Genomic DNA, 17,300 nt, shown 5'->3' with positions numbered 1-17,300 from the left:
ATAATCAATGAATGTTTTTGCAATCATGAGACATCTCATCTTTTGTTAGTTTTGTTTAAAAGGAAGAGCTATGGGAAGGTGGATCATGCTAGAATCCCATTACTTCTGTACTGTCTTCTCAACGTAGTGCATGCAAATATTGAAATTTCGCTTCTCTTGATCATCTATGTTAAAGGGCTCCGTGGCTTAGAGTTCAGTTGTATCAAGGCATTTGGAGTCCAACATTTTTTGTTCATCGTTTTCAGTTTGACTGTACATATCTCTAGATTATATAAATAGGTTGTGCCCCTAGCAATATGGATATGGCATCTTGTTTCAAGTCTCAACAAAGAAAAAGAAATATCCTAGATAACGTGAAATCATAAGAGAGAATACGAAACATTTATTGCATCTAGTTAATTATTGATGCTTAGCTATAACTTTAGCCTTCTGTTTTCTTCTCTCTCTTTTCCCTGCTTTTCCTATAATATTGTTTCTGAGAGCAGATGGTTCATGTTCTTTCTATTTTCATAATTAAAGCTAATTGATTAGTAAGGATTATGACCTTATTCTGATGTTGTTGGTTATAAAGATATAAAATGATTTTGAGATGCAGGAAGATGTCAAGGATTGGACCATTGATGTGCTCACTGATGCATTCACCTGGGCTGAAGAAACTGTAAGGAGTGCCAAATGACCCATGGCTGAGTTCTGTTTTACATTTTGTAAAATGGTTCCCCTCGATGAATCTTGAAAAGCCTTTTTTCAATGTCCCGGTTGGGAAAGATATCAAAGAGGTTGAACCAGTGGAATGCAAAATCATCTGGAAGGTTGTGATTTGCGACTTCATATGTAATTATGCATACTGCCCGGTTGAGTCAATTCTTTCTTCCGTGTTTGTGTTTTGCAAGATATGTGTGATGATTTGGGAGGCGTTTGACAAGTCTTTCAACAGAAGATCTTCTAGTAGTAAAGACCCATAAGACTACAAGAGCTTTCCTTAGTAGATCTACAAAGTACGAAAATGGTTTGGTTGCAGTAATTGTAACAGATATTATAAAAAGCTAAGAAGACATGAAGATCGTTTGACAAAGTACATAACAGTGATGAATAAAGTGATCCAATAATACATTCAAATATGTAAATAGTACTCTTGGGTCCCATTTATATACAAAATATTAAAGTGGACCCATTAACGCATTCACCATAACAATAAAAAAAAAATCAATGTAGGCCCCACTCTCATCTTTGGCTTACACATACATCACCTGCTTGACCCCACTCATGTGTTTACCTATACAAAATATTGAAGTGGGACCCACTCATGCATTCACCTATACAAATAAAGCAATGTGGGCCCTACTCTCATTTTGGTCCAGCACATATATTATCTATTGGCCCCAGTATCCTGTTTAATATAAAATTGTAAATGGATTTCTTATTTTACAATGTTCAATATCCTCTTTAGTATGAAATAATTCAAAGAAAAACCATCATATGTTCCAAGATAATTTATGATAGCAATTCTAGCAGATAACAAGAAAATTGGAGAATTAATAGTTGTGTGCAACAGAAATAATTTTCCAATAAATAGCTAATCTTCATCAACGGAAAAGAGGAATAAGCATTATAATTTGGCAATTGGGAAAAGTCAGAAATGAATTGATAATCAATTGTAGCTAAATAACTCTTTAGTAATATAGGATTTGAGGCAATTTTGTGATATGCCCACAAGGAGGTTTTTCTTAGCTCTAGACCAGCTAGAACTAGCAAATCAGTGAAAGAATCTACGCTGCATTGAGTTTCAAAAAAAAAACCATCATCCCGCCTTCACAGTAATAGTAATTAATATGATATCATAAGTATTTTTAATAATTCCCCTCTCTGTCCCCACTGTTGGTTCACGTTAGCAAACAACCCTTGATTTGATCTTGGAAGGGAGCTTGACCATAGAAAGGGAAAATTCAATTCCAAGACATTGAAGCAATTTAATAAACAAGGGAAGTAAACAATAGAAACTTCAATTAAAACAAAGAAAGCATATGGGTTTTAATAAATTGAATGGAAATTCTTCAAATTTAAGCAATTTTAAATCTAAGCACTCTGGCTGGTAGTCTCTGATCTCTCAACTCATCCTCAAAAAACACACAACAGTTTTGATGAAATAAGCCTCCCCACATTTGAATTCATATTGGTATCAGCAGATCATCCAAAGACAAGATAACCCAGAAGGGAAACCACAAGAAATAGCCCAGATTGGAAGGCCAACGAACCTAGCATGAAGGGAACGAGAAGCAGAAGCGAAGGTAAGCAAATTGGATATTAAATAGAGAGGCGAAGAGATACCTAGAAGGAAACCAAGATAAAAATAACCTCCCAAAAACAGGGGATGAGAGAATACCCACACCCCGGGTCAGGGACGTGGCCAGCTTATGGGCCAAAACATTACAATCTCTCTTAACATGAACAAAATGAACAACAATGCACGAAACTAGGGATAGAATATCATACCATAATGCCCCTAAAGGTGAGAAAGGGATAGAGGCAGCATTGTTTAAAGCCGAAATTGCCTGGCTAGAATCAGATTATATGATGACTCAAGGGAAGTTTGCCAAGGCAATTTTTGCACAAGCCAACCGAATAGCCAAAGCTTATGCACAAAGGGCAGAGGATCAGGGGCACAAACTTCCATGACTCCAAATGATTTCACCTGAGCAAGATCAAGCAATACAGGCCATAGATGCCTTACCCAAGGTTGTATCAAAACTGGCGACACAATTAATTTTCACCAAACCTGTTGGCAGAGGGTTCTAGCATGAAGACTCCAATTGGATTGAAGTTGTTGAAGAAGTCGGGGTTGGAACTGTCTGAAGAATCTCGACTGAGAACTGGAAAGCTTATAGGGCTATTTGTCTTCGGCATGGTTGGATCCCCTTAAAGATGAGGTTGTTGCGGGCTGTCCAGATTTTCCAACAAGTTATAACTACTTCAGTGATCCAGCTAGTAGATATGGACCGATCATTTTCCTCTAGGATGAACAACTCCATCAACCAAGAACCAAAATTGTCAGCTACGAAAGCTTCTGGGTGAATCCCTATAGAGGAAGCAGTCTAAACTGCTCTTGCAAAACCACACTTCAGTAAACAATGTAAAATGTCTTCTTCTGAATGAAGGCAGAATTGGCAAATTGCATCATTTAATTTTTTTTTTTTTTCTTTACTAGAACTTTGTTCACTGCCAGAGCTCCCATGCAATCTTTCCATAAAAAGAATTTGATCTTGTTTGGGAATTTGAGTTTCCAAAGATGCTTCCAGGCCTTTTCAAAAATCTGAGGGGGAGAGATACAACTGGAACTAGGCTTAGTATTTTGTCTTCTACATTCTAGACTCCATGCTAAGTGATAGCATGAGCGGACAGTGTAGTCCCCGTTGGTAGAAAAGTTCCATATCAACTTATCTCCTACATTTGTGAGACCTAAAAGAATCTTGAGGATTTGATCCCCTTCCTCCTGAGAAAATAGAGTTACGATTAAGTTTCAATTCCATCTTCTAGGATTGTCGAGAGTCAGATCATGAACTGTTTGGACTGTGCAATTTGTTGGTTTGGGGGTGCTTATTTTGTTATGAGGCAGGTATGGTACCCACGTATCTGTCCAATGATCAATAGACCTACCATTCCCCACTGTCCAAACAATGTCTTCTTTAAGTAAACTCAGTCCAAACTAAATGCTCCTCCAGCCCCAAGATGGGTGATTTTCCAAGCTTAGCATGAGTCATAGAGGAATTTGGGTAATAAATACTTTTAAGGACTGAGGCCCAAATGTAAAAATGCTTTTATACACACACTTCTCTTCTATTTGGATTTGCCAATACCCAGATTTTATATAGAATTTAAAAATGATTGATGCATTGTATATACATTTTATTAAATTCTACTTGCTCCGAATAGGATATTTAATCCACCGTAAAGCCTTATTTAATGGCATTGGGACTTCTCTATTTAAAAATGATTGATGCTTTTATACACACACTTCTCTTCTATTTCTATTTCTATTTCAACATTGTTTTTAACATAAAACACTGAACAACCTCAAGACGAATTACTGAATCTTATCCGACCCTTGAATAACAAGTTATGAAATTCTTTCTTACATATTTCTAATAGCTTGGTACTCATTTGGATGGATATAGCTTTGGTGAGGATTTTAGATTCTTTAAAGCCTTCTTTACATGAGAATTCAACTATATGCTTTTTTCGGTGCCTAAAAGCACTAGGAGTTTCTGCACATATCTCTTTTTTCTATTTGGGAATGGAAATTTTCAATCTCAAGTTGCATATTAAGGTTTGTAAAGGGCTTTAGCCCATGTTTGATTTCACTTCTAAATAGACCTGTTCATGGGCCGGGCCGGGCTTTTACTCTTTATTAACAGAAAAATGTTAGGCTCGAGCCCGAGCCTGATCCGCCCAATGGGCCTACAACTTGGGCCCAAGCCTGGCCCTGATAAAAAGCCCGAGCCCAAGCCCGAAGCCCGACCTAATAAAAGAAATTCAAATTTTTCCCTATTCAAATGGACATTATCTATTTTAATTCAGGTGTTTTTTCCCTTATTTAAATGAACAATAGGCCTACAAGTGAATCAACAACCTTATTAAATTAAAAAATTTATTCAAATGGACATCACATGGGGATTTTACATAGGTTTAACTATAGGTCAAGCCGGGTCAGGCTCGGGCCGGGCTATTTTGGCAAAGCCCGAGCTCGGCTTGAATTTTATGTGGGCCGGGCTTTTTGGCCCGAGGTTAAGTCCGCGGGCCAAAAAGCCTATTCAAGCCCGTTTGGGGGCCGAACCGGGCCGGGCCGGCCGGTCGGGCCATCCGGCCCATGAACAGGTCTACTTCTAAAAGGTACTTTATTTAACAAATAATTCTTTTAAAAGATGGGACCACACATTAAGTGGTTATTAAGCGCTTTTATGTGTTTGGTAAAAAATGGGGAAGAAGTATTTTTTTATTAAAATAAGTACATCTTAAAAACGTGACCTGAAGTTGGTTTTTTTTTTCCATCACTTCATGGAGAAGTACTTTTTCCAATAGAATGGGATGAATCAGTCCCTAGTATTTTTTTAATACCCAAAATACCCCTACATGAGGGTTTGACCTCACTCTCATCTCATTCAAACATAGTGAACTAGGTAGTGACACACCCAATTATAGGTCCACTGACAACGATCGACGGTGAAGAAAAATGATCAACAGGCTTGTCGTTTTTGTTAAAATCATGCAAACAAATTGTTGAAGTTGGATGAATATTTGGTTGCATTTTGATGTTAAAAATGATGAAAAAATATGTTGAAATATGTGGGTTACATATTTGTTTTCTTGATTTTTGTATAACTTTTTACATTGTTAAATTATAATTATTGTTATTTATCAATATTATTCATTATTTGTTATTATCATTTATGATATTATTATTTATTATTTATTATTATTACTATCAATAATATTTATTATTTATTATTATTATTTGTTGTTGTTGTTGTTGTTGTTGTTAATTGGGTCCACATGGCAATTCACGAGTGGGTCTACATGGGCTCTCAGTTGTCATGATGTGGCGCTTTTCATTGAATGTATAGTATATAATATGTGAAAAGCATTGTATATATGTATGAGTGAAGTGGTGGCTAAAATTGTCATCTGAGTCAATATAAACACTTACGGGGAAAGTAACTTATCAAACATCCCCACCCCAATAAGTACTTAAAAACATAATAAGTGATTTGGCAAATGAACCACCAAACAACCTTAAGTGGTTGTTAAAATAAGTATTCCTAAGGGGGCATTTTTTTTCTGGATTTTAAGAGGGGGGAAGGTTGGTCAATGGGGACCAAAAGTCCCATGTTCTTTTTTTTTTTAGATTTATGTGGGGACAAGGGAAAGTTTATTTTCTTGGGTACCCATCTCCTAGGTGGGTAAATAACTTTCCCACCTTGGGGGAAAGTTGCCAGTACTTGAAAGGGACAAAAATGCCCCTTGTAATAATGGATTTTTGTGGATAAAATGGCCATTGCCTTATTTACATGGGAAATAAAAGAACACGAGTAAATCCACTTACCCGGGGAAATCTTTCTTGGGAAACAATTACCTGGATAAGTGCATTTACTCGAGTAAGTAACTTATCAAAATACGAACAAGACCTAAGAAGAACTTGTGCAACAAATACTTCTTTTAACAACCACTTAATCATCAAACAAGGCCTTAAAGTGTTATTCCTTTATCTCTATTTATAATTTGGAATTTGATGAGGGCAGATTTGGCCCTCCAATAAAATTATGACACGTGGCACCTCGTGACAACTAGGAAAACACCTAGCCAACAAACTTACGAAGTCGGTGACCCACCCGGGCACCTGTCTGGCCGGCCTGGCGCGACCTGCGCGCGGCCGGACGCACGCCTGCGCGGCGCGCACGAACTGCACAGCGCACGCGCGGCCTGCGCAAACTGTGCACGGCCTGCGCGACCTGGCCAACCTGGACCAGCCTAGCGCATGATCCGGCCAAGGCGCCAGCTTGACGACCTGATCTAGACACTGACCCGCCGACTGACACAGGCACCAGCTTGACGACCTGATCTAGGCATTGTCCCGCCGACCTGACGACCTGGCCTAAACACTGACCCGCCGACTGACGCAAGCACCCCTCTAACAACCCGGCCCAGGCGCCGACCTGGCCGCCTGACACAAGCACCTGTCTGACGACCTCGAGGAGTTCACCACCGTACCCCGGTTCTGACCGGATGCGACGAGTCTTACCGTTTGGAGGCTTTTTCACCCACCTAACCCGCAAAGACTCCGGTATATAAAGACCTCACCCCCCAAAGGGGAAGGGGATGGAAAAGAAAGGGAAGTAACCCTGCTCTCTAGCTCTCTCATATTATCTTCAAAGCTCTCTACAATAAGAGTGCTAACTTAAGCATCGGAGAGCCCCCACCGGGAAAGTACCCCCGGGACCTCTGATTCAGTTCTCGCAGGTCCTTCAGCTCCCGCCGCCTACGAAGAGGAGGAAAAGATGGAGTTCTCAGAAGTCCCTCAGCTCCCCCCACCTACAAGGAGGAGGAAGAGATGGAGTTCTCGGAGGTCCTTCAACTCCCGCCACCTACAAGGAGGAAAAGATGGAGTTCTCGGAGGCCCCTTAGCTCCCGCCACCTACAAAGAGGAGGAAAAGATGGAGTTCTCGCAGGTCTCTCAGCTCCCGCCACCTACAAAGAGGAGGAAAAGATGAAGTTCTCGCAGGTCCCTCATCTCCCGCAGCCTACAAAGGAAAGAAGACCGCCTCATGCTGAGGGCAGTCGGATTGCGCCGCACCAGGGAGCTCCAACATTCTCTAAGGCAGTTCGCCCCCAGGCAGTTCGCCACCAAGGCAGTTCACCACCAGGGAGTTCGCCACCAGGGAGGTCGCCCCCAGGCAGTTCACCACCAAGGCAGTTCACCCCCAGGCAGTTCGCCACCAGGCAGTTCGCCCCCAAGGCAGTTCGCCCCTAGGCAGTTCGCCCCCAGGCAGTTCGCCCCTAGGCAGTTCGCCCCCAGGCAGTTCGCCACCAGGCAGTTCACCCCCAAGCAGTTTGCCACCAAGGCTGTTCGCCCCCAGGCAGTTCGCCACCAAGGCAGTTCACCACCAAGGCAGTTCGCCCCCAGGTAGTTCGCCACCAGGGAGTTCGCCACCAGGCAATTCGCCACCAAGTAGCTCGTCACTAAGGTACGCCACCACTGGGTCGAATAACGAGGTACTTTGCCAAAAAAATTTACATCACAAAACATTGGTACGTGGCCGAAAACGGTTACATCAGAATTTAAGAAGGATGAACTCGAAGGACAATTAAGGTGAATGTTGTAAAACTGAAGAGAAAACATTGAGGCATCATTGATGATAGCATCATTTTGGTTTTTGGGTGGTGACAATGATGATTTAAGGAGAACAAAGGAAGGGGAGATAAAAATAAAGAAGGGAAGAGAGAGATTCTCGAGAGAAAAAACAAAAGGGGAGAGTGAGAAATGTTGGTGATCCTTAGACAGCCGCCCATTACCAAAGCAATAGTTTGGATGATGGAGAGTACTTGGGTTGAAAGAGAACGGAGGAGGGGGAGAGATACTGAAGTGGGGGAAGAATGCAGGATTAAAAGAATTTTATTATTATTATTATTTTTTTTTTGGATTCTAGACTCCCGTTAGCGGTCTTTGCTCCGTTAAAGGGATGGCAATTTTCCTTGTAAAATTGGGCCCCACCCCGCCTTGCCCCGAACGGTGTAGGTTTTCTCCGACCCTAAACGGGGACGGGGCGGGGACATGGAAAATATTTTTTCTTCAAACTAGGGATGGGGCGGGGACGATTTTTGCATATAATTCTCTGAACCCAAAGGTAAAATTAGTAAAATATCTATATGTTTAATATTGATATTTACAATATCTTTAATTTTTCTCTAAATTTTTAAAATCTTAGAATCCCATAATTTTTTTTTAAGTACCTCCAAAGTATTATGATTCAATTCCTAAAATACCTCCAAATTCCTATATTATATGTATAAATTGTCCACAAAATAAATAATTTTTAAGAAGTTATCTTAGAACGGGAAAAATTTGAGGGTTATTCATCCCCGACAGGGAATGGATGCCCTGCCCTGAACCCGCCCTACCCCTACCACCGGGGACGGGGAGGAGGTGCCCCGCCCTGTTGCCATTCCTAGTTAAGTTGTGAATTAAATAAGGGAGAGTGATGTGGCATTTTCTCATTCGACGTTGTAGAACGTTGATGCAGACGACGTGATCTCCTCATTTGGTTGGCTGAAAAATCTGAAATAATTACGTGAATTAAAAAAAAAAAAACAGAAAACTAGAATTAGAATGAGTTCTAGACATGCTGTCATGCCACATTCCCTTTTCCGTGATTAAGACACTTGGCACCCATATATTAAGACAATTGTCCTTACAATTGAAATTCAAACTTACCTTTATGCAAGTGGGAAGTAAATGTTTTGAAATCTAAAACTCACATTGCAACTCAAAGAAATTTCAGAACTTTGGGAACTCACAAATATAAGGGAACTGTGCAATTATTCAATCCAGAGAAAATTGGAAATCAGATTCATTCAACCCTGCAATCTAAATCGGGTCAGTTTAATTTCTATTTAAATTTTGAGTTTGTGACTTTCAAAAAAAAAATAGCAAGTGTGCATTTACTATTCAATCGTTTGCTCTGTTTAATGTCTGATAACACTTAGACTTTTATTTATTTTCGTTTTGTAGTTATTTGTAGAAGGATCAAGTTTCTTCTATTTAGCATTATGTTAGGTTTCTTCTTTCAGAGAGCTATGAGGATTACAAATACAAATACAAGATTTCAGAAAAGGAGTAAAAAAAAAAAACTGAACAGAAAACAAAGCGAGCGAGAGAAAAATTGTCAGTTGTATTTATATTGGTTTTTTTTCATTTTTTAGTTTTTTCATTTAATTCATCTCTGCTTATTTTATATTTCTTGATTATATTTCGTTGAAATGGGTGGTAAAGCATCTATCTTTGAAATGGCGAAGTCTAATGTTTTAGTCGCTTTAATAAGCGAACGAAATGGGAAGCGGGTAAAGAATACGATGTTCGGGTCGGATCATGATTCGAACCGTTGTACACCTGATTCACACTATGAGGTGGTCCGGTTCAATATATTAGTAGTCTAAACCCGTTTTATGAATTAATGATAATTAATTATTTATAATTATTTAATAAACAACTAATTAATAAGCATTTTAATTAATTAATTACTAACTAATATTTATATTTGAAATAATATTCATTTCTTTTTTACTAAAAAAATTATATACCTTATTTTTAATTAAATGAAAATTCTTCTAATTAAAAATTATTTACTGTTAATTGTTATAGTATGCACTCTTAAATAATACTGATTATTTAAAAAAGTATTGTTATTTATTCAAACAATACTGTAATAATTATACATATAGTTTATTAGAAAATACATTACTGCTAATCAATTCAGTTTATTTATAAATTTACTAATTATTGATATTTATTTAATTACCATTATTTTATAAATAATTCATTAATAAGTATTTTAATTAATTATTTAATTAATAAGTAATATTTATATTTATAATTATATTTCGGATATATTCATTTCATATCTATATTTATATACGTACTCTTATTTACTGAAAATTTTCTGTAACTTATTATTGTTAATAAATATTTTAATAATGATAATTATTAAAACTTATAATTATTCATTATATTTTTACTAAATTAATTAAAAAGATTATTACCTCATTAAATATGTGTATATATTATTATTAATTAATTACTGTTGAATGTAATTAAATTTAATTTTATGCTATTTGTAGCTTGAATTATAATTACTACTAAAAATCATTTAGTTACAAATTTAAACATATATTATGTTTACAAATAGTAATGTCTTTAAATAAGAAATATTTGCTGATAATTGTTGTATGATGCAATTTAATTATTTTTAATTAAATACAATTTTCTGCTATTTATAAAATAATTACTGTAAATTCCTGTATGATGCACTGTTAAATAATAAATACATTAATTTTATTGTATTTATAGTATTTTTTTAATTCATAGTTCATTATCATACATATTAAGTGTATTTAATAAAATATTGTTAATTACAATTTAAAATACCATTAATAATTAATAAAATGGTATTCAGTCAAGTACCGTTGTAACCGATGTAGCACAATCCGGTCACTCCTAGCTGGCGCTCACGTGGCTCTTGAGATGTACCTGAAACGAGAGGAAGGAGGAAGAACTCCCAGGGGGTTTCCCGGCAGGAACGCTCCGATGCTTAAGTTAGTATTGTGTACAGGAAGCAAAGAGAGAACGAAGGCTAAGACTGTTGGTTGCGCTAGTGATTTTCAGATACCTTGTTCCTTGAGGGTAAGTTCCTTATATCTGAATTCCGTTGCTCGCGGCCCTCTGACCTCAGACTAGGCAAGTATAACCGCCACTGTTAGTCTGTCGTAGCCACTATAGGCAGGGCTGAGGTGGCACGCGAGGGGCCGTCGTGCAGGGTACGTGTCTGTCAGGTGTGGGACGCTTTCCTAAAGGTGGCAGGCACAGCGAGGGGACATGCATGTAATTCGCAGGTTTGTCAGGTACGGCGGTCGAGCAGGAAGCCCTCCTATGGTATACCAAGCTGTTCTCCTACGAATTGCCCTTAGCAGGGCCGTCCCTTAAGTGACGGGCTGCCTATAGCCGATTATGCCGAGCTAGCCGACCCGAGGTCTTTGTGCCTCGGGGCGTCCAAAGAAGAATCAGTTCTTGCTTGGGAGTAGCCCGAGGTCCATTGGGAGGACTTCAGGTCTCAAAAGGGGTCAGGGTGCCCCGAACTCGGGATCCCCCGAAGTCCCTTGACCCCGGGGAGGAGGTGCGGGCGAGGCGGCTTTCGGCGAGTAGTTTACCTGTCGAGTTGTCGTGCTGAACTCGATGGGACTTCCCCACCGAGCTGTGCTCTTGTCCGTTGTTCTGTCATGCTGAGTCACCGTTCGAGGTAGGTCACGCCTACGTGTACCTAAGCTACGAGGTCGGGCCAAATCACCCCCCATCAATTGCCCCCCACTCCCTACGCTAGCGGCGGTGACCCAGCGCGGGGAGGTCATGACGCGCCGGGTGGATTTGGCGTCGGTGTTTGTGTTGCATCGTTGCGCATTCCGTCCAACTGTATCGGTCTAGTGCCCGACTCGACTGAAAAGAGATTCGGGTCACGTCCGAGTTACGCGCGGACTTCACGCGACTTGGACTTCGCGAACATCAAAAACGCACTAAATCATTTTCGCCTCAAAGAACCCGCAATTGCGGCTATAAATAGGGGGTCCCTTGGCCATTTTCTCCACCACAAAGTCTTCATCGTTAGCGTTTGAGCTTGCGCCAGGGGTTTCTTAGCTTGGGTCCTCCAGTTCGTTTTGTTCTTCCAGTCCGGTTGCGTTTCTTTGGTGAGTTCTCCCGAGCTTCCTTTTCCCTTCTAGTTCGCTTCTTTCTGTTAGTCCTGTACGTCGTCTAGTGTAGACGATCTCATCGACGAGCCCGAGGTAGGTACCTCGTCTTGGGATGTCCCCTCTGCTACCCAGCCATCCGAAGTACGGATGGCTTCGGATCATCTAGCGTCTACCTCCCACCGAGGTCGGGAACCAGATCAGTTCGGGGTTTCCATAATGACCTCGGAGAGGCTTCAGGACCTCATACAGAGGTTCTGCCTCCCTAGCGAGTACTCATATAGTCTTCCCACTAGCAACTTCCCATGGGAGCACGGTCCCAACGAGATCGTGATCTTCAGGGAGCAACTGGTAGTCGGGCTCAAACTTCCACTTCACCCTTTACTCTGGACCAACTCCACCCGAACTCCATGCGGAATGTGGTGGGGTCCATTTGTCTTTGACCGTTCCCTTTCCATAGATTTAGATGTTCTTAGTACAACCATGGCTATAAAGAAGAGCGCTTCGGGCGCTCTCCCCGGGCATAGGTAGTCTTACTACCTGTCCCCCCGCCCGGGTTTTAAACTCATGCACAAGCTCCCGAGCAAAGTCCCAGCTTGGAAGCGGGACTACTTCGTAGTCTAGAGCAGCACGGGGTGGCCCTTCCCCACCAATTGGAGGATAGTCATTCAAGACCCTGGTGTCATCCTGGACGGGAAGACCAAGGAGGAGCTCCAGTCACTGGTTAAGCTCGGGTTGCATTATAAAGACTTCACCTCTAAGGAGAAGCTCGTCGGAGCGAGCTTGAGTCCGGGTAGGTAATTCCCACTTCGGCTTTTCCGCTCATATATTTGCTTTGAGTTACTGATGTCATATTTCATCGCAGGTCCTATGGAGGCGGAAAAGATAGACAACTAGAGACTCTTCCACCAGATGAAGAGGAAGAAACGCGTGGTAAATAAGGCGCGCGTTGGGTCCCCGCCAGCTCCAGCCGAGCCTCGACTCTGTAGACCTCTGCCTCAAGGCCCGAGGTGGAAGTCGTCCCTGTCATAGACCTGGAAGAGGGGACTGTGCCAAAGGGGCCCGTTGCTAAGCCTACCCAACTTGCCAGGGAAAGCATCACCGAGGCTAACGCCGCTACTACCGGGGCTCATCCTGTTGAAGATGCCGCTGAGACCTCCGAGAGCTCCACTCACGATGTGGAGATGATGGCTTCCAGCTCAGAGGGTCAAGGGAGCCAATCCGTCCTGAATCCCAAGCGCAGCCTGAAGAAGAGTACGCTTGCTGCATACCCAGGGGAGGTCAGCGAGTGGGCCAAACTCACTCCTGGTTAGCTCGGCGCCCGAGCTGCCACTCATACTATGGTGGTGAGTTTCTCTTCTTTTTCTCTTTTTCCTTCTTTTTTTTTTTTTTTGACTGGTTTCCCTTTCGCAGGTGAACACCGCCATTCGCGCCTTGACCCTCCAATCAGATCGGCACCTGAGGCAGGCTCTGGAGGCTGAGGAGTCGTCTCGTGCAGCCCATACTGAGTTGAGGGCAGCTCATTGTCAGGTTCACCGCCTGGAGAGTGACGCCTTGGCTCAAAAGAGCTTCATTGAGATGTTAATGGCAGAGAATGGGGAGCTAGCCCGAGACAAGGACAAGTTGAGGGCCGAGGTGAATGGCCTTAAGGTCGGTCAGGAGGCCTTAGGGCTCGACGTGAGCAGCCTCAAGGCTGAGCGGATGCCTTGAAGCTCAAGGTGCAAGGCCTCAAGGAGGCGAAGGGGAAGCTGGAGCATGAAGTGGGGTACCTCTAGAAGGACATAAGGGAGAAGACTGCAATCTTCGAAGGTGCTCTTGAGGAGGCCAAGACCCAAGCCGTCATTGACTACGTCAAGTCTTCGAGATTCAACGATGTGATGACGGAGGCCTACCATAAGGGCTTCAAGCTTAGTCGGTGGCTGATTAGGCACCTCTACCCCGAGCTAGACACGAGTGTCATCACTACTTCGCAGATCATTGACAACATCGTGTGTCAATCAAAAGATGACCCCGATTCCGAGGATGAAGGTCCCGAAGATGGAGCAGAGGACGCCGGTCCAGACACTGTCCCCGAGGGGGTCCCTGATAGAGGTGGCGAGTCCCCGAAGTAGTTTGCTCCTTATATTTGTAAATTAATCTTTTCCCTTTCTGAACTGTGAATGTACCATCCTGAGCCTTCGAGCTCGGGTAAAAACTCTTATACCTGAACTCTCTTTTTAATGAAATATAGTTTCTTTCGAGTATCTCTGAGTGCAAAAATACTTCGAAGTGTGAGCAGACTCCAAGCTGGTTAATTTAATGTATGGGTTACCCGAGCTGTCAAGCCACCAAGTTGGCGATAAGGGTGACTGAGTGAAGTTGTGTTACTTCAGGTTGCGTAGGTTACCGAGCTGAGTAAGAGCAACAAGTGTATAGACACCGTAGTGTTCACACCCGAGTTGTCTTTCCCTTAAGGGTTAGAGATAACCAGGTTTTTGTCAGTTTGCTATGCTGAAGTGGCAGTTGGGGTTTTCTTGTGACCCTTAGGCTTAAGAAGGGACTCGTAGTTTGTTCTTAGGTTTTACCCAGGCCAAAGTGGCGACTAGGGTCTTCTTGTGGCCCTTAGGCTTAGGGAGGGACCCGTAGTCCACTCCTAGATTTCACCCAGGCCGAAGTGGTGGTTGGGTCTTATGTGTTGAGGTCGCGTTGGCTCGGTATTTTGGTCCTTAGGCTTGGGGAGTGGCTCGTGGCCTACTCGATTCTTACAAATAATATTGTCTTAGATTGACAATATTCCATGCTCGAGGTATTTGTTTCCCTTCGAGGGTCTCGAGTTCGTATGTTCCTTCCCCGAGCACTCATTTCACTCGGTAAGGACCTTCCCAGTTGGACCCGAGCTTGCCAGCGCCGGGCTCAGGTACCATAACTTTATGAAGGACCAGGTCGCCAACGCGGAGGTTTCGCTTCTTGACCCTAGCGTTATAGTACCGAGCTACTCTCTACTGGTAGGTTGCGGTCCTAATGTATGCGAGGTCCCTTACTTCGTCGAGTAGATCGAGGTTGGTACGTAACTCATCTTCGTTTGTCTGATCACTGTATTCTTCTACTCGTAGCATAAGTACTTTGATCTCTGCGGGGGATCACTACTTCGGTGTCGTAGGTGAGATTGAAGGGTGTTTCTCCCGTGGTGATCTTCTCCATGGTTCGGTAGGCCCACAGGACACTGGGTAGTTCATCAGCCCACAATCCTTTAGCTCGGTCCAGTCGTGCCTTTAGTCCGCGGAGGATGGTTCTGTTCGTGACTTCTGCCTGACTATTTGCTTGAGGGTGCGTGAGTGAAGTAAAGTTCTGTTGGATACCCATGTCTCGGCACCAATCTTGAAATTTGATGTCCTCAAACTGTTTGCCATTGTCGGAAATCAATACCCGAGGTAGTCCGAAGCGGCATACGATGTTCTTCCAAAAGAAGTTTTGGGCATTTCGGGTTGTGATCATCACGAGGGGCTCGGCTTGTACCCACTTGGTAAAATAGTCCACCGCCGCTACTAAGAACTTTCTTCCACCCGTTGCTGGCGAGAATGGCCTGAGTAGATCGATGCCCCACTGTGCAAAGGGCCACGGGCTGGTGAGATTCTTGAGGTCGGCAGCGGGTTGGTGGTGAATATTGGCATGTCTCTAGCATTTGTCACATTTTCTGATGAGCTCAATAGCGTCTACCTTCATTGTTGGCCAATAGTACCCTTGTTGAAGTGTCTTTTGGGCGAGGGCCATGCCCCCCAAGTCCCCACCACACAGACCCTCATGGATGTCACGGAGTACGAGCTTGGCTTCGGTAGGTCACAAGTAACGCAAGTAGAGGAGCATGTAAGATCTCCAATATAGTTGTTCGTCTATCATGACATATTTGGCTGCCTGGCGCTGCACCCTTCTAGCCGCATTGCGGTCTGCAGGGAGGGTCCCATGTAGTAAGAAGCTCGCGAGCAGATCAATCCAGCTCGGCTCTACTTGAACGACGGGAGTGACCTCCTCTGCCCCCCGTGAGAATGTTAGGCTGAGACAGGTCCTCTATGTATATGGTTCTCATGGTGATGTCATTAGTGCTGACTAACTTGGACAGGGCGTCGGCCTCAGCGTTCTCTGACCTAGGGATTTGTCTGATAAAGTGTGACTGGAAGTTGAGTAGGGCCTTTCTGACTTTGGCTAAGTAGGCGATCATGGTTAGCTCACGAGCTTCGTACTCGTCGGTGACCAGGTTGACCACAAGCTAGGAGTTACTGCAGATAACGATGTGCTTGGCTTTTACTTCTCTGGCTAGAGCTAGTCCAGCTATCAACGCCTTGTATTCTGCTTCATTGTTGGATGCCTTGAACTCTAAGTGTAGTGCATACTCCAGTTTTATGCCGCTTGGGCCGTACAGAACTATTCTGGCACCGCTGCCCTATTGGTTTGAGGAGCCATCTACGTGAAGGATCCAGGGCTCCTCATCCCAGCTCACGGTTGGCTGAGCTAGGAGAGGTGTCACACTGGCTACTACTTCACGGGGTTCAGACTCGACCGATCCGGGAGCTTTGGGCTCACCCGAGGTGGGAGCCTCGCGCTCAATCGGACTGGGAACTTCGGAGCTGAATGTGCATTCGGCTATGAAATCTGCTAAGGCTTGGGCCTTAATGGCAGTTTGCGGCTTGTATTGGAGGTCGTACTCGCTGAGCTCAACGGCCCACTTCGTCAACCGACCAGAGACCTCGGGCTTAAGCAAGACTTGCCTCAGAGGTTTGTCGGTAACCCAAAGGGCATAACCTTGTAACAGTATAGGCCAAACTCCGTGATGAAGGCAGTCTTTTCTTCGTCCATCGGGTCCATCTTGATCTGGTTATAGCCCAAATAGGCGTCCAAGAAACTTATCAACTCATGCCCTGAGGACGCGTCCATCAAACGGTCGATTATGGGGAGCGGGAAGTAGTCTTTCGGGCAAGCCCAGTTCAGGTCGGTGTAGTCGACGCACATGCGCCACTTACCAGGACTAGGTTGGCTACCCAGCTCGGGTAGTGGACTTCTCTTATGAAGTCTGCTGCGAGGAGCTTCTTGACTTCCTCGTCGACCGCTTTCCACCGTTCCGATGTTAGGTTGTGTTTCTTCTGTCTAACGGGCCTAACTACAGGATCAGTGTTCAGCTTGTGAGTTATGATTTCGGGGTCTATACCGGGCATTTCTGCCGCGGACCATGCAAAAATATCTAAATTTTGAAGTAAAAAACTTACCAGTTCGGATTGTAGGGGCTTCTGGACGGAAGCGCCGATCTGAAGCGTCCGAGCTGGGTCTGC

This window comes from Nelumbo lutea, chromosome 4 (assembly GCF_056320005.1).
Source record: "Nelumbo lutea isolate HS-2025 chromosome 4, American lotus-T2T, whole genome shotgun sequence".
Lineage (NCBI taxonomy): Eukaryota > Viridiplantae > Streptophyta > Magnoliopsida > Proteales > Nelumbonaceae > Nelumbo > Nelumbo lutea.
This window is presented reverse-complemented; position numbering follows the sequence as displayed.